At 43.6% G+C, this 22986-nt stretch overlaps 1 protein-coding gene across 8 annotated transcripts in view; it reads right to left on the bottom strand.

Moving 5' to 3' along the window:
- ANAPC10 (anaphase promoting complex subunit 10) overlaps window positions 1-22986 on the bottom strand; it is a 497529-nt gene that overhangs the window by 46172 nt on the left and 428371 nt on the right. The window lies entirely within an intron of this gene.

The following is a 22986-nucleotide window of genomic DNA, read 5'->3' as shown; positions in this document are numbered from 1 at the left end:
ACAACAATATAACCCTCTCTCCTCCCTCCAAGGGCTTTACCCCTTACGTAATGGCAAGAACACATCCTTTGACAGGTCAAGTAGCAACTATGGGACTTGGATGTGTTTGATTACACAACAATATCGATTTGCTACTGATAACGGCAAGGCCTCTTGCCTTCTGCTACTCAGGCTCGACCCATACTAGAGACAGGCATGAATTTTTCCTAAAATAAATTATTTCGTACCACTAGCCATGACACTTAAGCTATCAGTTAAGTAAATAATCAGTTAACATTTTCTATATCTGTTGCGCGCAGTGAACGTACAACGATGATGATATTGTGACCAACACTGCCTAGAATAAGATAGTAACTCCCCCCCCACCACCCCTTCCAACCCAAAATGTTATATTACCCAATAGGCATGGCCATTATGGTAGCATGCAGTATTAAAGCAGCATGAAGAACCTTTGGGTGTCCATTTACAGTGCTACAATAAACTTTGCGGGTATTTCTTCAGAATGAACCTTCCCTCCCTCATGTCTCTGCACTGACTGAAGCCAATCTACCCGCAAGCAATTCAACTGGTTTCCGTGGCAACTGGGAGTTCCACCATTCAAGGAACCACTACTTAAACACAATCATACAGAGCAAAGTAGGACAAAAATAAATAATAGCATGATCGAATAACTTAACCTGGAGGTAAAAGTGACTGCCGCAGAGCTTGGATGAGGCCAAACACTGCTGAAGAAAGCAACAACAACACAGCTGTGGGTGACTGTACGTTGCTGTTCCCTACAAAATAGAAGATCTGCATGTGGCTACAGCAGGCCATATTTGCTCGATGTGCAAATAATGGCCATGCCACCTGGTGATAATTCTCTACAAAAGTCCAAGATCCCAATGTAAAGAACCAAAGCCATAGAAAAGTATTCGCAGGGTAGACTGGAATAATCTAGATAAGTAGAATTTCTCCAATACTAATGTAGGTGGCTATTTTGTAGCACCCAGTGTAACCTCTTGCAAAACATCCTAAGCTCAGTTTTACCACACCTACTGCTAAACTTGCTGAACGACTATCACCCATACTGTAGCATCTCATATCAGGGTAGCTGGGAAGGGGGAAAACACTGATGGGCTTGGGAAAGTACTCGCCGGAATAAAAAATGTAAACATGAAATGACCAACTAGGTTAGATTGCATGTTTGCTGGACATAGGGGAGAATGCTAACTGTTACTAGTTGGAAGAGGTACCGAGATGTACTGTTACCCAACCCACAGACTACGCATATACTTGGTTAGACAATAAAGATAAAGGTGAAATTGTTATTGTACTAGCTGGCAGAACTGCAATTCAAACACCCATTCCGACTGGCAATTGGATCTCAAATATCCAAGAATTTTCACCATCATTGGTCCAAGCAAAACTTTGGTGGTACAGGTTATTTAGTAACTGTCAGTGTATAGCAAGAGGTCCCATTAGGAACTGCATACTGTATAGAAACCTTGATCATGAAAGGCTAAACAGGGTATTTTATTATTTGAGGGATTTGTCCAGAGTACATTACAACAAAAAGTTATTAAACTCTGAAAAAGGACACCTATGAATAGATAGTCAAGACCCCTGTGAAAAGGCTTCAATTGAAATTGGTTTGGAACACAGACTAACCCTTTTTATAGAATGTTTTTCTCTCCTGTCCTTGTCCAACACTTGTTTTAATTCACTTGCTTTGCCATTATCAATTGACAACGCCACATATCATCAATAACTGCTTTAGGGACACCATTACAGAATGGCTTAATGCCAGGGAGAGACGCTACGGGAACTACCAAATTTGCAGTACTACTGATGGGCTGGGCAGGGATAGGGCGACACCTAATATCTTTTATAGCTTTAGATGCTGTGAAAGTATCTGACTGGGTGGAGATGTAATTTCTTTGGGCAGCTATGCAGCACTTTGCGTTTCCACCAAAAGTAACTAAATGGATATGAGCTAGACATCGGGCTATGTGAGCAGTTGTTACAGTTTATAGCCACTCATCAGCCACATTTAAAACTGCCAGCTATTCTTGGAACTGGTGTCCATTTTCTTCCTATCAATATGCTCTGTATATGGAACCCTTTTTGCCACTTCACCATAGTCAGCCAACTAGCCCATGAGTACTATTTCCTAGAGCAGAAATCAAGGTCTTTCACTGTACCGACAACGTTTTGATATTCACTTCTGACCCACGGAGGAGCCATGTTACCCATTGAGTTAAACAACTTTGATCCATTTCGGGCTATAAATTAAATAAGGAAAACCCCCAGATTCTGAACTGCAGCCAATTGTACCCATATGAAATCTGTGTAGTACAAAACCTGAAATATCTGGATATTTGGCTAACCACTAAATATGATAATTTGAGATCAGCAAACTGTACATATGCACTCAAGGAAACTACCTGACTATTTAACAACTGGAAGCACAATCCTCTATTAATATTTCCTAATTTGATAAAGAAGGTATCGCTGCCAAAATATTGTTTTGAGCCATCCCAGTATATTTAATGTTATTATTTTCCAAAAATTAGATGTACCCATCTTTTTCTATATAGGGGCATAAAAGATCTAGGTGTAAACTGCATGCGACACCCACGGGGCGGTTTGGAGGACACTCCTGAATTTCCAATTTTACTACTGGTTGGTATCAGGCATGGGATTAATCAAACCAGTACAGGATGTATCTACTAACCTCATTTTTTGGGGGAGGGGGTTTATTTAGTCACAGCCCCTTCATTATTCTTAATTCAGATCCTCAACCCCAAGTGACACCAGAGCCATGTGAAAAATCAAGGTTATTTTGGTATTATGCAAACTATAGCATGATATCTGTATTAAGCCCGGGTGGAGCTGGCGTAGTACATCTATGCAGAATTCCATGGAGTTGGAAAAAAACTCTGTTGAACTCCACTCCTCCCACTCCCTAATTAATTATAATTTTTTTAAAAAGGCACATACCTGCAGTGGCTGACTCCACCTCGCCCTGGCCACTCTCCTTTCTCGTCCTTGCCGTCCTGGTCTATTGGAAACCCCTACATTGTACGTCTTACACGTGCCACGGAGTCACAGTTTTGCCTAAACTCTGCTTTCGCAACGGAGTAGGCAAAACTCTGTAAACTCCTCTGGCAGAGCGGAGTTTCCCACCCGGGGTTAATCTGTATCTGTCTTCAGGTTCTGCCAAAACTATATGGTAATCTACTCTTATGGCATAACCCGCATTTTCCGTGGAGAGCTTTCAGTTCAATAATTCCTCTTTGTGAGTCAATGTAAAATCCTCATGCCAGCGATATTTCCCTGATACCTTAAAATCCTTCTCAGAATTAGGTAGAGTTTGGTATCCCTTATCGACAATTCTTCAAAAACCTAAAAATCAGAGAACTCTTAATTTGATTAGGACAGAAATAGCTCTAGCATTTCTGTCTAAATGCGTGCAATTTTATTAAATGATCTCACACTGAACATAACCACAGTTTATCAGACATTGCTGGTCATCTTGGCTAGAAGTGATTAGCCAAGAGATGTTTACTGATTATATGTCCGGGCCGGAGGTGAGAAACATGCTTTATTTTGTTTGCTTTTATTACATTATTTCAAAACAGCAGCCATTTTAGTATCCAACAAAAATAAACTAATGTTCCCAGAAACACTTGTGAACCCCATCATTAACAGCCAATCATAATTCAATTGTCCCTATAAAGTCCTTTGTCAGTGTTGAAGGTCCCTTTTTCTTCGCTGCTCAGCAGCCTCAGATAAGTTATGCTTCATGCTCTCTCTTTGTTTTATAGTTTAATGGTTGTGATACTGGTGTAATTGGTGCCCATTGTGCTGTGCATGTTTTTATTTGCTTATATGTCGCGGGACTGCTATTGTGCTCCTTATGTATAGGTTAATTTCCCTCAGTTTATGGATGGCGTATAGCGGTCCTCCACCCGCTAGCGCAAGTCAGTGGCTCTGTGACACGCATGTCTCACATTTCACGAAGTGGTTGTTCAGATGCATGCTGTGACAGCTTAATGAGCCTTGTCCTAGCCTGGCGACTGACGCCCCACATTAGGGTCTGTCAAATCATTCCCCCACTTGCTTTGATGCCCCTCTGAGGTCGGTATTGCTGAAGGTTCTACGACGCCCTGCGGGGTCCGCATAATTGAGCACGGCTATGAAGGCCTTTCGTGGGGAAACAGTCCCAGGGATCCCCAGGTAAACAAATTGGGCGAGTGTCCCCGGGGCTATGCCCCTTAAAATTGTGATTTTTAATGTAAACAAGGGAACCCAAAAGATACCTTTGGACCATGGGTAATATGCTATTAACACCTTGGCTGCTAGGGGTTTTTCCCCTCCTGTGCTGATCCTTGATGAACCCCATTGTTCATGACAAGGTCAAATCGTCAAACGCACAGCGCAGGTAACTCCCATGAGGAGCTGACCTTGTCATGAGCATGGTAGGGGTTAAAGAGAACAAGGGTCCTCAGGGAATTCAATAAACAAACAAATAAACTTATAGGCCACAATCAGTACTATAATTCAGCTTCCTAGCCCAGCCGGGCGAGGAATGTTTAATTTAGACTTAGAAGAAATTGGTTGACCTAAAGAGGGTCACATACAAACATTTAGATAGGGCACAATCCTGTACCTATATCAAGAATTAGAAAGACCATAGGGTAAAGAAAGTGAGTGAATCAGAAGGAAATTTTCTTACAGGCAAAAGAAAGTTTTGGAGCCAACTGTTGCTTGCAAATTTCCTTCTGATTCACTCACTTTCTTTACCCTATGGTCTTTCTAATTCTTGGGATAGGTACAGGATTGTGCCCTATCTAAATGTTTGTATGTGACCCTCTTTAGGTCAACCAATTTCTTCTAAGTCTAAATTAAACATTCCTCGCCCGGCTGGGCTAGGAAGCTGAACTATAGTACTGATTGTGGCCTATAAGTTTATTTGTTTGTTTATTGAATTCCCTGAGGACCCTTGTTCTCTTTAATACCTTAAAATTGTGAGGCCATTGGTCCCTCCATACAAATCCACTGGGTCCCCCAGTACCAAAGATAGCACACATAGCCTCCGGGTGTCACCAGGTCTTAGATCCTTAAAACATTTGAGGTCCTTAGCCCCCATACTCACTGGGACTACCAGTTCCACAAAATGCAGCGCTGCGCCTGGTGGCTTAGGTCTAGGGGAAGTGCCATTCAGGTGTCCCAGGGCACTTATGCGGAGGACGTCACCCAGTCCTTTCTCCTGTGGGATGCGAAATTTTACAAGGCGTTGGATGCCTCAATTTACTGGGCAGTCTCTGAGGCTATAGAACATCTCGAACAATGCCTCTCAAAAACAGACTGAGCATGAATGCGCAAAGATGCCCAGACCAGACCGACTAGCCCAGCCCCTCATCAAGGCCCCCAGAGACCAGACACCCCCAGGCAAAAGAGGAAACGTGACACAGGGGTGGACCATGAAGCATTTGCATGCCTAAAGAGGGCCTTCCTGGCCCAGGCTGCATCCCCAGAAAGGCCCCCTGAGCCTTTTTATTGCTTATCCAGGGATTTCACAGCCATGCTCACTGGATAAACGAAGGGGGATGGGAGCACACTGCTTCACGTCCTAGTGCAGTTCAACCCTAAGCATTATGGTAAATGCAGTTCACGTTATGCTTACTTGAATTTTGCTGAAGTGTTTTGCCAAAGTCGGTGCAGGTTAGGACTGTGAATCTTTAGACACGTGTTTCTGGATATTATCTGTTATCCCCCCACCCCAAAAGAGAAAACGTGACACAGGGGTGGACCACCTAAGCATTTGCATGCCTAAAGAGTGTCGTCCTGATCCTGGCTGCATTCCCAGAAAGCCCCCCTGAGACTTCTGTCGATTATCCAGGGATTTCACAACCCGGCTCACTGGATAACATGGAGGGGATTCCCATGCTGATTCAGACGATCAGGCTGGCCCTTCCAAGCATTGGTGGCTTGCGCCTGATGTTGTCCCCTCCCTGGGACATTCCTCCTTGGTTCCTGTGTCAGTCATGTTAGATCCTAACAACTTCATACACCCTAGGTCCGCAGACTGGGCCTCAGCAGATAAGGTTGTGAAGTATGTGACAAGGTGCTTGCGTAAGCCCCTAGAAAAAGAAACTTGCAGCCATCTCCGGGTAGAGTGCCCTCGCCCCTCTTTGGAGGGAAAGGTTGCCCTTACCCAAGACATTTATCCCAGGATGGCCACCTTCCTGGCAAATATTTATGAAGGACCCCATGAAGGGCATCAATAGGTATTGGCGCTTCTGTCAAGACAAGCTTCTAGATGCTGTAGGCTCCATTGCCAAGATCTTAGACATGGCAAAGGAAGCTACCGGTCCCCAATTTCTCCTCTCCGGATGGGCGCAACGTGTGGTTGTCTTTTTAGGTAATGCTATCTTCGTGCTATCTACGACCGCCGCCGCTCACTACTTTTTAAAGTAGACCCTGAGCTAAGAAATATCACCTCATTTGAGGCAGGGGCGGTGGGCCCTGAGTGGTCTGTTTGGCGACCACTTCATTAAGGACTTAGGGAAGTTTGTGGAACTGTTCACATCCTTGGACAATGTCCAATCTTACATTAAGCGGATTTTCCAAGAGGCCGGTGGCCTCCAGGAGATAAGGCTCTAGGTCTGGCAAATGACAGGACAGCACTCACTTCATGCCATTCTACCCCACCAGAGGCCAGTGGTTCCGCGGCAGAGGTGGCTTCAAGGGACAAACCTGCCCCACCCCCACCAATGGTGAGTGTTAACCCTTCCTCCCGACAAAGAGTAGGGGGCCGACTGGAATTGCTTTTCCAGTCCTGGGTCTCTATCACAACAAAAGCATGGGTCCTACAAATGGTATGGAATTTTCAGCTCAAGTTCTATGTTTCTCCCCACCAACAGTCCCATCCACATCTGATTAGCTTCTGCAGGCAAGAGGCCAGAATCGCTCAACAAGGAAGTCAAAGCCTTCTTAGCCAAAGGAGCCATTTGCCTGTCAGTGACGCATCCCAATGGGTTTATCAGTAACCTGTTCTTAGTTGACAAAAGCCACAGCGGCTAGAGATCTCGGGAAGTTCAACAAGTGGCTGGTTTACCGCCGTTTCGAAATGGAGGCAAAAAGAACAAATGATGGATTGAATGCGGAACAAATCAAACATTCACCCCCAGTCACAGATCTGGCTTTAATCCATCTTTTTTTGCTCCGCAAGCAACCCCAGTTTGGACTCAGCCATATGCAAAACAGTCTTAACCCTGCTCCCCATGGGAACAGAACAGACCTAACTGCCAGGCCAGGTTCTCCTTTGACCAGAAACAAGCATCCTGAGAAGGATATTGGTGTATCACTCCTCATCAGTGAGGCTAGCCTGAATCCAGTGGCACAGTGAGCACGGGACATGCATGGGTATACCCTTCACACTGGCAAAAGCAAAAAGAACACATTTTGGACGGAATGCTGAGCAAATCAAACATTCACTCAAAGTCACATATCTGGGTTTGATCCATTGTTTTCTTGCTCACCACACCACCTCAGTTCGGACCCAGCCATAAGCAAATCAGTCTGGCACCTGCTCCCCATGGAACAGTCCAGCCCAAACTGCCAGGACAGGTTCTCCCTGGACTGGAAATATTCATCATGGGACCGGTTTAAGGGTATCACTTCTCATCAGCCAGGCAAGTTTGAAGCCAATGGAACTGTGAGCATGGGACCCACGTCTGGGCATACCCTTCCCATTGAGGGAAACAAAAGCAAAAAAGAACAAATGATGGATGGAATGCTGAAGAATGACGAGGAAGTCGAAGCCCTCTTGGCAAAAGGGGCCACTTGCCCATTAGTGATCCAACCAACCGGTTTATCAGCAACCTGATCTTGGTCAACAAAAGCGGCGGTGACCAGAGATTGGTTATCAACCTCAGGAAGTTCATTGAGTGGCTGGTTTACCGCCACTTCAAAATGGAGTGCATTCTTCTCTTTCGTGTTGTCTTGCAACCAATCGATTGGATGGTGCATCTGGATCAAAAAGACACATTCCTAACAATGCCTCTCTTCTCTCCTCAACATCGGTTTCTCCAGCTTGTGTGTTCGAATTCTACAGTATGCCATTTGGACTCTCGTCAGCTCTCTTGTGCTTCACGAAGACTCTCAAGCCAGTGGTGGAACACCTGTGTGTGCAGGGAATGCAGCTCATTGACTATTTGGATGACATTCTGTTACTGGGCCAATCCCATGAAAACTGTCCCTTCAACTGCAGACAGAGGTGAACCTCCTAGAAGGTTTGGGTTTCGTGATCAACGAGACGAATTCACTTCTGACACCCTCCCATAGAACAACCTTTCTGGGGTTCGTGATAGATTCTACCACAGCCTCCTTCAGCCTTCCAACCCAGAAGATGGCGAAGACCTGGCACGAAATGCAGAAAACGCTATCCAAACAGCACACTTCTCTCAGGCAGATTGCTCATCTAGTAGGCTTACTGTCATCCTCTATCCAAGCGATCTTCCTGGGCCCTCTACATTATCAGGCGCTACAGCACCTCAAGAAACACCACTTGCAGAAGGGCCTAACTTACTCTCAGTCTGTGCAATTATCGGAAGAGGTCAAAGCAAATAGTCTTTCCCACATGGAGGCCTGGACCGGGAGAGCAATCTTTGGATCCACCCGACCTTGTCATAGAGTCAGAGGCCAGCAGCTCAGGCAGGGGCGCAAGATGATGGAACTTCTCCACAGGAGGAAGTTAGCAAAGACAAGAACATAGGTTACATATCAACTGTTTGGAACTCCTTGCCGGCTCTTTCACGGTTCGCTGATGGACCACAGACCATGTTCAATACTGTGTCCTCCTCAAGATGAGCAATGTATTGGTGGTGCGCTACATCAACCATATGGGAAGAACGACATCCAAGCCACTTTCAGATCTGGCGAAGAACTTTTGGCAGATCTGCCTGGAACATCACATATAGGTCACAGCAGAGTATCTTCCTAGCCAAGCGAACCAGGTGGTGGATTGACATTCTCGCCACTTCCAGGACTCGAGCCTGTGGAAACTGGACCCTCAGGTTTTCTCCATGCTCTCGGTCAAGTGGGGTCTGTTCTCCATATACCTGTTTGCCTCCTGACAGGACCACCAGGTAGTCTGGTTCTTCGGTTGGAGACACGATTCACAGGCAGTGGCGGCTGATGCACATCTCTACGACTGTAGTCAGAAAAAGGGCAGATTTAGTGCAGTGCTAAATTTCTTGTGCAGCCTGGCTTCGGATGGGCTTGCCTATCAGTCTGTTAATGCTTTTCGTTCTGCTATTTCGGAAGGTCATGCTCCAATTGATAGTTCCCTGATAGGAAAGCATCCTTTTGTCTTCAGATTGCTCAGAGGAATCAGTCTCTCGCTTCCAGTGGAACCTCGCTACACAGTCCTTTGGGATGTTAATCAGGTTCTTAATCAATTCCAGTCTTGGCAGCCTAATAGATTGCAGTCACTAAAGGATGTTTCAGCCAAATTGGTGATGCTTCCAAGTCTGGTGTCCTGCAGATGGGTCTCGGATGTAAGAGCCCTTGACCTGACAGGTAGGGCGTTTTCCCGGACGGGGTCTCTTACCCAGCATTCCTGGATGTCCCAAAGCTGTGTGTGGAACAGTGCTGCAAAGCTTAAGAGGAATGACTGAGGATATGTTGTATGCGCACAGCCCACGACAGGGTCATGGAGACTGGAAACCTCTTTGTCCCCTTCTGATCTGATTGTGTATGTGCTTGCGGGTTGATTGTTAGTTTGAATGCTGCCCCAAGTGTTTATCAAACATGTACATGTTTTCCAAATGAACTGACCTTGTGAGTGTAGGCTGGTGCCAGTCGCATTGTCTGGAGGCTGTCTACCCGAGTTGAATACTTGAATACTTATCCCACAAGAAATTCCAGTCTTTGTTATGATGTGTGGCACTGGCAGGGCTTTTTTCTCGGCACATCGGCTATGCAGGATATACTTTATGCTCATTTGCTAGTCAATGTTTGGCCATGATGCAACCCGTCTCTCGACATCGGCTGCGCAGAATTTACTTTATGGTAATTTTCTAGACAATAATTGGCCATGGATGTGGAGTAATGAGCTAAGGGAGACATGAGCCTCAATTCAAGGGAGGTCTTCTACTTTTAAAGTACTCCCTCTCCTAAATGCTTTATGTGCTTTATGACGTTGTATGCTGTGCATAGAAACACTTTCAGAGGCTGCAGTGCTCAATTGCTGAGAAAGTTCAAGGACCTACAGGGAAACCACGAAAAAATAATTAGGATGAACTGGATTTAACCTACACAGCATAAGGCGCACATATTGTAAGTGTGTTTCTAATAATTACATGATGTCAGTTCATGAAGCATGCTATAAGGGGAATACATGATACATGTGGGCAGGCTTGCGAGTTTGAAAGAATTGAACACGTGCCCCGTTGCTAGAGTGATAAATGCGAAATGGCACAAAACGGGTGTAAATTTGTTTTCAATAGACCTGATAAACAACTGTTTTTAAGTAAGAGAGAACCTAGGCAAAAATGTGTGCGATTTCATTGCCGGTAATAGTTTGATTCCAAGCATGCTGGATTTAAATTGCATCTCTGTGCAGCTAACTGGAGACATGATTTCACTGATTGAGCCTGTTGGGGATTTAAAAGTTCTTGCAGTGGATACATCTTTGGAAAAAACATACAAGAAGGCTTTTCGGTTTCTGATGGGTCAGCCCGCAGCCAATCACAACTTAACAGTTCAAAGTAAATATTTCTGCTTACCAGTGGCGCTAGCATTACAAGATACTGAAAAAATAAGAACACCCAAGAAGAAATGAAACAGTCTGCAAGCAATTATTTAATTTTGTATGTTTGACTTTGCTGGCCTGTCACTGTACCACTTTACATTTTTAGCCACATTCGGTAAAAAAAAGCTAAATAAGTCTGTAAAGTTGGAAAACAGATCCACTTTTCTTTTTTTAAAAGCAAAGCCAGACAGTAAGCTTCATGATAAAACCTGTCACACAGTATAAGAAAAGTTCTTTATGTGTGGTTCCTATCAAGAATGTAGCATAACAAAAGGTGCCATGGGCCCTAAAGCAGAGAAACAAAATGCCTAACCAACCCTAGGTTTGGAAATTTAAAAAAAACAACCATTATTGGGCTGCAGCTACCCAACTGGGCAACTTGGTCCTGGTGCCTATGCACCTGCTAGACTATTGATAGCTGCAACCATAGACCCAGAATCTGCCCCGTTTTACTTTATGTCTTGGAACATCTCGGTCTTAAATTATGTGTATGCAATGATGCTCTTTTTCTATATATTTATTCCAAGCGCTTGTGTGTTATATTCTAGAACACGCATTACCTAAGTAACAATATTTTGCAAATGTTTAAATCCTTCTTGAAAGCACTAGGACTTTCACTCTATTTCGTTTTGTGAGGAGTTTTCCCTGAACTGCAATATGAGGTGTGATTTTGCAGAAATACTCGTACATTTATTACTTCCCCGGGTAAAAGGCTTTGTATTTATAGTTTTTCAAAGTGATTGTTATGTTATGTTATGTTATCAACATTTATTTTGCGCACAGATGCTCCAGCTAAGGAGCGTCCTGGCGCAAGGAAAAGGTGGACATAACACAACGCAAGAAAACAAAAGAAGTGGGGGTCAACATAAATTCACATCTAAGAATTACTTGGGTGCACAAAAGGTTTTGGGAATTTGCTTCGTAAAGTTCCCATGCCTGTGTAGTCAATAACAACTCCTCCTTTATCATCCCAGCTAAGCCTTTTTGTACCCACATCATTCTGCCACTACTTGGAACAGTGTGTGTGTAGGTTACTGTAGTATTTATATTGTCGGCAAACTTAACTCCCTGCTGAATATGCAGTGCATGACAGTTTCTTTCAATAACTGCTGGGCAGTTGGTGCTACCCAGAACCAGCGGCTGGTATCACAGTAGTAGTGAACACGGTACAAAACCATATAAAATACAGCCATCCATAATTTTAGCGCAATAGTAATACATCTTTCATATACAATCCAAGAATGTGCCATCTACTGACCAGAGGTAGTTGTAAATGCATTAGTGGTTAAAAGGCTCGTGATTCAGTCGTTGTTAAGGAGTCGTGGTTCAGGCCCTTCGTTGCGAATGAGTCGTTGTAAAGGTTGTTTTCTACCAAGGAAAAAGGTATCTCTTGACAGTGTTGTTGACCAAGGTGAAGGACCTTCCAGGCTTATTCTGGTAGGCCCTTGTAGTCACGCGGCAGTTGATTCACAATCTCAGCCAATGATATTGACATAAAGTCACAACAATTCGATCTTATACTGGGTCCTAGTTAAGGATTGAGTGAAAACCACCCGAAATTCCACCCGAAATTCCAGGTTCTTGTAGGATGACCTAGATGCCGAAAGGCCAGTTTCCCAGGAACCGAATACTCAAGCTATGTCATGGTAAGGAATGGTGCGGCGTTCCCTCCAGCAAAGCAGTGGGACTATTATCTCTGCACTCTTCCTGTGGGCCGGACCAGCTGACCATCCTAAAAGGAGAAGCCTCCCTACTGCCTACAGAGGATTATGGGTTGCTGATGAGGCAGTGGCAGCCTGGGTGGAGGAGGAAGGGGAAGCTGTGGCACACAGTCACTCTAACACTGACAAGACTCATGAATTTTTTGTTATTTCTACTAGAGGGAAAGACATCAAATGCAGCAGTGGCTTTAAGTTCAGCTAATCCACTGAAAAGTCATTGTAACTTTTGGCCTTGGCAGAGGCTGGAGGTAGCGGTTTATTCTTCTGATGGAATAGATTCCTTTTCTCTTGCCTGCTTCCTTAGGAAGTAGTGGCTGTAGCTGTAGCATTGCGTTCAAGGGACTACTAAGCCTTGCAAGACTGGAGGGCCTTCATCAGCTGAAATAGAGGCCATCTGACAGATACCACAAGGATGGCACTGAGCAATTTGGCACTGGCAATCCAAGTCTGGTACTGCTGGATGATCTTATCCATCATGGGATTAAACAAGTTCTTTTCCATGGAAGGGGAGGTTGAGGGCTTTCTCCTGTGACTTCAGCTTCTGGTACAAGGTCTTGAACCAAAATTGCTGCTGCATGTCCAGACTGATGTTTACGGTTCTCATGGTTGGGACACTTAGGCCTAAACCTATACATCAACAGTTTCTACTAGGGTAAGCATAAACCATTTTTCTTATTGGGTGTAGTCAATGAACAAAGGAGCATAGTGATCAAACTCATATTGGAGGGAGGAAACTCTGCTAGCATTGGCTTGGCACAGGGACATCACAGGACTGGTACACCTTTCCATTTGTCTCCAGAAACGTTGAGCATGCTGAAGGATATTGCTTTGCCATTTACAAAGCTATATCACTACCAAGAGAGAGCTGAGGAACTCCTAGATAAAAATAAAAAAAGAACTTTCCTTGTTGACTTCGTCCTTGATGTCCCAATGCTTTAATATGAAATGATCACAGAAAAGCTTTTTTACAGCAATTCCATTGTCAGTGCGGTTATTGGTGGAGAAATGTTGTGGCTGCCAAGGAACTGGTGGGGATTCTAATCGCATATCAATTATCTGTAGGATGGGTTAATTCAAGAGCACGGTGATAATCACTCCTTTTAGCGGGTCAGAGATGTAGGAAATCTGCCTTTTTTTAATGGTTACCTCATATTTATCACCTTTTTCTGGACCCAACATTTTTGTTGGGGTTAGAACTCTGTGCACCTTAATCCAGCTAACCAGTGGTAAAGTGCATGTGTTCCCCTTTAAAAACTGTTGAATTGGAATATTCCTAATTGTTATATTTAACTTGCTTATACGTCACTAGTATACGGTACAAAATGTACCCAGGGGTTGGAAGTTAAATCCCACAAGTGGACTGCAGCCCCTTTGTGCCATCCACTGTAGTGGCGGTGCAAACACTGCTTCAGGGCAACCATTGTAGCCTGATTGTAGTAGTGTAAAAAGGCCAATTCGACCTGTCAAAAATCCAACCAGGGATTATTATTTTAATGTGTGTTAAAAGTTGTGAAATGCTTACCAGTAGCAAACTACAGGCTGACATGACTGGGCAGAGATGACTCCTCTGACCCTCCCAGAATATGCAGTGGCAAATCCTCCTTAAAAGGTCTACTTGGTTTACATATGACATGGGGCGCACTTGACAGGACTGCAACAGGATGGCAAAACAACTCTTATTTGGCCACTGTCTTGTTGCTGGAAACCCCTACTTTTGTTGTACCAGACTTCTGTTTCTTGGTTTATTGTGGGTGCAGTGGCTGCCCCAGGCTGGATTTTAGGTTAGATGTGGAAGGACAATGGGATTACCGCAGTCTAATATCCAAAAACACCGCCAGCCCTCACAGCCCAAGTGGAGTGTGGCTGAAGACTTTTGCCATCTTGAAAATTCCAAAAGAGAGCATGGTTGGCACTGGGAACTTTTAACCCATTGGTCAGGGAGTGCCCAGGAGTCATTCTCGCCCACTAGCTCATGCCAGGCATAAATGTAGCATCTCCAGAAACTCATTTAGAAAACTCCTAGACCTGAAACCCATTTAGAAAACTCCTAGACATGAAGAAAAACAGAAGAGGACTGGACCTGCTGTCTGTGACTTGAGAAGTGCCCTGAAGGTCGCCTGCTCCCTCTTGTACCCATAACAAAGAAGTGTTTTCCAAAGGTCATAAGGCAGATCTGTTCAAGCTGCAGGGATACAACATGTTCAAAAGGCCATTCTTGCAACTCTCCCGCTGACCAGTGGCAACTGGACCCTGCTGTTGGCCTCTGCCGACAGCCTGTGAGTTTCTAAGTGCCTCCCCTGAGATCCTGGGGTTAAGAAGTGTACTCCTCTGGTGGATTGGGACTGGACTAAGGGGTTGAGCATGAGTTTGTCGGGCCGATGGACCGCCAAACCTGAAGTGGTGGTGTGGCGGTCTGACCGAGGTGTTCAGAGTTGGGCAGTCGGATCGCCAGGAAACCATGATCCCTGGTGGTCTTACAGCGGTCTGAGGCCCATAATATGCTTGGAGATAATGCTGCAGGACCACAATGAACATTACGAGTTTCCTTACTGCCACAGGTTTCATGCTGGTGAGCCCGCCATAAAAAATGTGGCGGTGAGGAAACTAAGGGGGCCGTACAGAGCAAGAGGATGCATGCAGGGGGGGGGGGGCACATGTTGGGCCCCTCTGCATGCATGCACCTCCAGTTCCTGCACGGCATGGACTTTACAGTCCCTGACGTGTAGGAGCGTGCTGTGGTGCTCCCATTGCAGGTGGTGTGGTGTGGCGGTTTGGCAGTCTTGGAGAGGGGTGCTTGCATGGTATCCCGCTCCAAGACCGCCAAACACGCAATCAGGCCCTAAGTCAAAAGGTAAAACCTTTGTCCAGGAGAAACTGGCTGGTGTATCTCACCTGCGCTCCATCGCGGTCAGTGCCATTTTGACTTCATTAAACTTTTGGTATTGCATAAGTGCTTTCACGTTGCCCTTATTTAAGCCTGTCTGCTCTGTGCCACAGCTACCTAGGGTCTGAGATTTCGTTAATTTAGTGACGTTGAGGGTTCACCCTAACAAGGATTATGATTATTCCTGGAGGTGGGTAGTCACCCACCTCAAATAATAGTTCAATTTATTTTCAAGAAGCTTCACCCTTAACGAAGAACACCTTTAAGATGTATTCTGGGTCAAGCACTAGAACGAAACCACCAATGGTGGAAAACCTCTACAGGATTGATGAAAGCTTTTATATTGCCAGGCAATTGTACCAATTTGTTCACTTCTATTTTCTTAAATATGTTTAGAATCAGCTGTAGGCGTGTTGCAATATTAAGAGGCTGGGAGTGATCAGAGATGTTGAAAACCTTCTCCTGAAATGTCAATATTTGAAAATCCGGAAGACAATAGATACTAATGTAGTAGGGCTCCTCGAGACAATATTTAGGACAGGCCACTCTTAAGAAATTGCTCAATATTTCACTTTTGCCGTGCTACATGATATACTCTCCTACCTACTCTGCAGCATTTCTGCCTGTCTTGTTGTAGGACCACTGTCATAGAAAGGTGCTTTCGAATTTGGCCTGTTTTTAGACTTGCAAGTACGATCTTGTAATTTATTGGATGCTCGGTTTCCTTCTTTTGGCTTTTTTTTGTAGAGAATAAACTTTTTGTTTTGATGAAACTTTTTAGAGGATGTCTAGTGGCTGCCTGCAGACGAGGTTTCTCTTATGAGACCTCTCAAGAATGTATTTGAGAGGATTGCTAAGGATAAGGCCAGTTTGGAAGGATCGTTCAGCCATGGGTAAGAGCACATTTGTAAATGCTTCCTATGGATAGGAGTCCACTCAGTATTGCTTCCTAGGGATACGTATCCACTTGGAAGTATTTACCCACTAATGCAAGTACACCAAGTATTTCTGTGCCCACACAAGCGTTTCCAATAGGGCATAAGGAGGCATATGCAACAGAAACTGAGAAATGAATATCACTGGTATGTATATCTTCTTTCGATTCTACCTTTTTGAAGGAGTTTACAAAAGTAGTATAATTCATTCTAATTGTTGTCACCCATAAAGGTCATGGAAGAACAATACATGTACACCAATCGACTTCCATATTTACGTATGGGCCAGAGATTAACAATAGTATCCAACCGCTACATTAATCTTAACAAAGAAATAATTAAAAGTTAAATGAAAAAAGGATCGACAGAAAATATCAATTTTTTTTAGAAAGTGAACATGTCACCAACGGACAAAACACTGAGTATGAGACGAAATAGTGTACGTAATTAAGAGTGAAGTATAACGTTTTAAGTGGCATCCTGGCTTCTTCACAGTCAATTTATTATGCACTGGTTAAATGTATCATTCTCAATTTCAAGGCTGACGAACTGACATCCTTCTGCTATAAACGTGCTCAAGAAGACATTGAATCTAATTTTAATGCTAACCGACCCCACAGTACGTTTACTGCAGCAGAGCTGAACCCCAGAGAGCTCTGCCACTACCTGCTAGAGACTTAATCTGGATTCCAGCCAACTCCATGGTTTCTAAAGGAAGGAAAGCTAATTTACACAAATTATGTACCATTTCCAGCAAACTCTATAAGAAGTGAGGTTGCTCCAAAATAAACTTCAAAGTGCCCAAGCAGTTAAAAGGAAGGCCACCACAAGAGGACCTTTAAATAGAATGAGAAAAACAAGCCAAAACAAAAAAAGCAAAAACCCTAATAGGTGGTTGCCGAAAGTTAGTTCGTCCAGCCCATTAAACAGTAATATGTCATTTATACAAACATTGAAGGAGATGACTACATACGTGGTCAATTATGTATAGTAGACGGTCAAATCTGGCTGCTCCTTGAACCAACACAAGAGGTGAATGAATGTCTAGATCACTAACACATTCTTGTTATAGCCCTAGATAACTTTTGTAACGTTGACAGAACTATGTATATCAACCTAGCCAAATATTAGTAAAAGCTATCCCTTAGTAACCGGTTATGTACACATACTCCAATATACTCCAGTAGGCACCCGCCTATGCTCAAGTGAGGAGGGGAGTAAAAGGATGGGAGAACGAAAGAAAGGAGGGCAGAACTGGGGTCATTAGGATTAATCGAGTGGCACAAGTAATGTAGATATATGTGCAACCTACTATCTTGCAATATCAATCCATTACCTTTTGGCTAGGTTCGAGCTATAGAAATTGCATATACATCTATACATATACATCGCCGCATGAAAATACACATTAACAAAGTAAAGGAGGCATTGTAATTTGTGCAAAAATATTAACTGATGTTAAAAGAAGACACCTAAAATCTAAGAATGAGAAGATGTACAGCAGGTGGGCACAAAATGACCGATCGGACCAGAGGAAATACTCCAGAAGCAGCAGGAGGAACTCAACTCACAGCTGAGGGTGCATACACGGTGTGGGGAGCAGAATGAGAGGCTTGGGGAGGAGCAGATGAAGGAACACTTCTGCCAATTCCACCAGTTGCCCGTTTGCCAGAACAGTTGTGGAAAAATGAAAACACCCCATCGAAGAAAAACAGGTTCTGCTAAGAACCCATAAAAAAACAAAAAAAGCGTGCGGGTGGAACTGACCGCGTGGTGCAGGGGTGGGGTCCCGCAGTTCCAGGGTCCCCCTCCAGCACTGTGCAAGGGCCCCTGGCTTGAGAGCTCCTGACTGGGTCCAGAGTGTGTGGGGCCCCTCATGTACTTTGCTGGTGGGGCTCAAGTTTTGTTACGCCACTGCTGCGCACTATTAAAAGCTGTGTGCTATGGGGAATGGACACCCACCCAGCATGTGGATTGGGAATAAAGTGCATCTTAAAAAACATAAACAGACATAAATACAAATAAAAAACACAGAAATTGAGGTTTGGTTCAACACAGAAAAACACTGAAATTCACCAATTACGATTAGCAAAGCACACAATGAACCCAATAACTCACATTGTCGGTCATGCACAAAAAACATTTGCAGAAATGTCTCTCTAGTAACAGAAAAACCTGGCAGGTGATGAAGTGAAGGTGTTCATTGTGTGCGTTGCATACCATAATTGCCGAACTTCAGTGGAATTGAGCGTTTGAGCCAGAGCCTAACTAATGAATGTCTAAAAACAATTCATGCGAAATTAAACGATCTAATACTATGGAAAATCTTTGTTTGTAAAATAATTTTATTTAAAAATTGTGAATCCACAACACTGGGGTGCACCGGCAGGAGCTAGTAATATTGGACAGGTACTAGATAGCATCTTGTACAGAACATGCTATTTTTACATATGAACAAATGAGTAATTTGAGGTACAGCAAGATAAAGTGTTTTGCGCAGAGGATTAAATCACCTTTATGATCACTCTGTTAACGTTCTTTCGTAGGCTCTTCCTCACTGGTAACTTGTGGGTAACTCTGTCACCTAGTAGATGGACCGAACCTGCCTCTATTGCGTTGTAGTCTGAGCACGGGTGTGCTCCAATCCATATGTAACCTAGACAGTTCCCTTCCTTAAAACAAGCATTTTCAAAGTCAATCGGTCTGGCCTAAAATGTTAGTGCAGTGGTATTTTTTTAGGTCTCGTCTGGCGTTAGCAGAGCACATGCGTTGCTTTCGCCATGTGAGGGCCTTTTGGAATCAATACGGATTCCAGATGGGCACGCGGACGGACAGAAGATGTGCACGTAGGGGCTGGATGCTTTACTCACGGCGTGAGACGGACGCACTATATTTTTGACACTGGCGACAGCTTGTTAACTTAGAGTACCCCTCCCACCTCCCAACTCAGCATGGTGAAGTGCCTTTATTTACATTGCTGGCGCTTTCAGATCCCTCCCGCCTCCCAACACACCATGACAAAGCGCCCTCATTTATTTATCATCACTGGTGCTTTCAGGCCCCTCCCAACACACCCTGGGAAAGCGCCTTTATTTATCATCACAGGTGCTTTCAGACCCCTCCCGCCTCCCAACACAGCTTTGCGAAGCGCCTTTATTTATTTAATATCACTGTTGCTTTCACTTTGGGCTCTGATGCTGAGAGAAGCTAGATCTAAAGTCTAAGGTACATTTCAGAAAGTTGACGTGTTTCTTGTGGGTTATGTAATGGCAGGCTATTATGTTCAACTGTTTGCTGGCGGACTGTACGGAGGTCTTGTGGAGGGCTACTTGATTATTTTGGGCTAGTCTTTAACTTATTTCAAACCATGAGTTGCCCACTTTCGTTCATTAGATTTGTGCTCTTCTTTATGTATTCTACTGTAATCATCAACATAACTATTTTTATATATCTTTTCATTTTGAACTTCTGTTTCTGTGCGCTGCAAATATGTGTTTTATATTACCGAATTTTGTTCTCCATTTTCCCGACCTCTTACGGTCATAAGGCTAAACCTGGCTCTAGACTGAAATATCATACTAAACTGCCCCCTATCTGGGAAACAGCTGCAACCCACACACTGAAGAACCTCCAGCTATTAATGTTTGCTAAGCCTCCTGTTGTCTCTGCCATGAAAGTTCCAGTAAAATAGCTCAGTGGATTAATATGCCTACTGCAGATTTGCACGGGCCAAACTACAGCTTATTAAGGTACGTAATAAAGCTAGTTTTATTGAAGCACAGTAAATAAATAGCAATCGTGTAATTAAGTCATCCTGCCTCTCTGATATAACTTGCTTTCAGGTCTTTTCACGTGTGTTAATGCCTTATGTATTATGACCAAACAGAGCATTCACGTGGAAAATGATGCAAGGCACTCGCAAACTCTTTGCTCAAAAAGTGTCATTTTGTGAAATATATTTCGAATTTCTTGAAAAATATTAAGCAGTTTCGCACACTCCCAGGGAATAGTAAAAAAACATTTTTTCTCTTTAACCCTGGCAAGTTTTGCCCATAAAACTGCAGATACTCTGCTGGATTGTATGGGTGCTTGGACAAGTGAAGTTTGTGACCAGTAGTCCTAATTTCAAGGTCTTTAATTCAAAATGTTTGAGGTCCTGGTCGAAGCCCAGGAACCTCTGTGAAATATTTCAAACCTGATGCAAACAGATCCGTTGAGTTCCACCTTCACCTAGAACCCAATGGTTTCTTATTTAATGTACAATCTCACTACATAAAAACCACTGGTTTCTCCTGTTACCACTCGTGTTTTGAATATGCCCACTGTCATGATGAGGGCGGCCAGGCCATTAATTTTTTTTTCTGGGACTATTGTTTTTTTTTACTTTTCATGCTATTAGTGTGGCCAGCAAGTCCCAGCATGTGCTCTTGGCATAGCTCTTCAATCCCTGGGGCACAGCACCCAGGACAATGTGCTACATGGCTACTCACATATAAGGTCCCAAATGTGAGACCTATTGGCTATGCCAGTGCTTGTTTTGTAATTGCGAGCATGTCACAAACATAAATGGAATAAAACATGCAGCCAACTAAATGTGGACACCATAGATGCACAATAAAAATCTTAAGATTGAAAAATATTCACTAATATTACTGTGTTCCCAGTGATTTAAAAAAAAAAAGAAAAAACCTTTTAGTGGCACTCTGCATTGTATTATTATTTGTGAAGATAACAGTATATAACCACTTAACCAAGAATCTAAATCGCAAGGAGCCATGTTACAATTTCACGTAAACACTTTAGAACAGCGACTTAAAAAAGAAGAAAGAAAATAAATCCCCATCTGAATGGAAACCCAAAGTGTAGGCAAAATGAATGACTGGAATTTAAAGTTAATATACATAAATGAAATAAAACACTCTTTGTGCTCTGTCTTAGAAAATCAGTAGTACATGTCAGTACTGACTCTAGTGTGTAGGGAAAACACAAAAAGTGTTGAGTACTTGGGGCGGAAACGTAGTTTACGGACGAAGGCCCTTGCCCACCCCATGGGAGGCATGCTTAATCATTGGGCCCCTCCTGGCACCTACCCTATGAGTCTTTGGGTGCATGCTACTACCAATTTACTATCATGGGAAGTTTAGGGGGCTATGTTGATTAATATGTTGCTATGCCATTCATGTTGCCTCTCAAAAAGTCATGGCTGTGTGCAGATGGGATTAGAAAACTGAGTTTTAAAACATCCTACTGGGTGGAGTAAATAATTGTGTTAAGTCCCCTAGTAGTAGCCCTTACTTTTTGAGAGACCTGGGGAGGGAGAGAAACTAATGTCAGTAGAAGGGTTTGTTATGTAGTTAATAGAGTTCTGGCAGGGAAGGGGTGGAAAGAGATAGGAGCTGGGGAAAGGGAGTGAAGACACAAAGTATATTACATACAACTAGAAAGGAGGTAGAATGTTAACAGAGGAACTGGAGACTACAGACCTCCTTGCAAATGAGATGTTAATACATCAGGTATATGACCAGATCTCTTTAAAGTACTTCACTGAACTGAAGGACTAACTGCACCACAGAAGAGAATAATTACACAACAATGTTTAAAACAACTCAATGGGAACATGCGTTTTATAGAGGACACACCTACTATACAAAGACATACGGAGACTCTGCTCACAATCCTTCCTATTGCAACACTCGGCAAAGACAAAACAAAGCCAATGTAGGAATCTTAGTGGCCCAACATGTTGGTCTCCCAGTCACAGACATCTATAAAGATGAGTGTGGTAGATGGCTACTGTTGGACGACTGGTTCAGAAGGAAGCCTCTGTTTATAACATAGTCCAAAGAAAAGAAGCCATCCTCAGGCATACCCTGGAAAAAATTTCAACATTAGGTAAATTGAGATTGAACTAAGAGGGGACTGGACTCTAGTGCTGGAAATGGGCACAGACAATCCAGGCAATTGTTTAGTGGAGCAATAGTAATATCTCAAAAAGGGAAAGATTGGTTATGAGATTCAGGCCTACTGGACGCATGGTGAAAACATACCTGCACCCAAGTAAGTTATTTCCATTGTTCTCCTGTCCACACAACTTATGCAAGAATACACAAGATATTAGTGGCTCACAAGCTTAAGCATAAAATAAAGGATGTCTAACAAGGCAGCATTACATTATCAGACAATGCTCTAGTATTGTGCCATGCCATGTTAACTGAGAGGGCCTAATAACTCAGAAAACCAACCCTGGCAACTTAATGATAGCATATAGGGGGGTCTGAGATAAGTAATCAAAGTAATCAATGACATCTCAGACTTTTTTCACAATAAAATTCTTGACATCCATACCTCATTAGATGTACAACGTCATTCTCTGGACGAGAATATCCCTCCTGTTACAAGTACTTTGGATTCTTTGGATGCAGCTCCTTCCAGTTCATTCATGGAATTTCCATCTCTGTCTCTTGAAGGACTGAACCTTCTACTTGACAGGACGAAATCCTCCTCCCCTATGGACCCTCTACCTCTTAAAAAACTGAAAGAGTGTAGAAGCAGTCTTCTTCCCTCCATGTTGGAGGTGATGAATAAGGCGATTGCCCAGGGTTCCTTTCCATCGGTATGGAAGAAGGCTATTGTGAAGCCTCT

The sequence above is a fragment of the Lissotriton vulgaris genome, chromosome 3_1, assembly GCF_964263255.1.
Source record: "Lissotriton vulgaris chromosome 3_1, aLisVul1.2, whole genome shotgun sequence".
Taxonomy (NCBI): Eukaryota; Metazoa; Chordata; class Amphibia; order Caudata; family Salamandridae; genus Lissotriton; species Lissotriton vulgaris.
The sequence above is the reverse complement of the archived record's forward strand: the minus strand, read 5'-3'. Positions and strand labels throughout refer to the sequence as shown.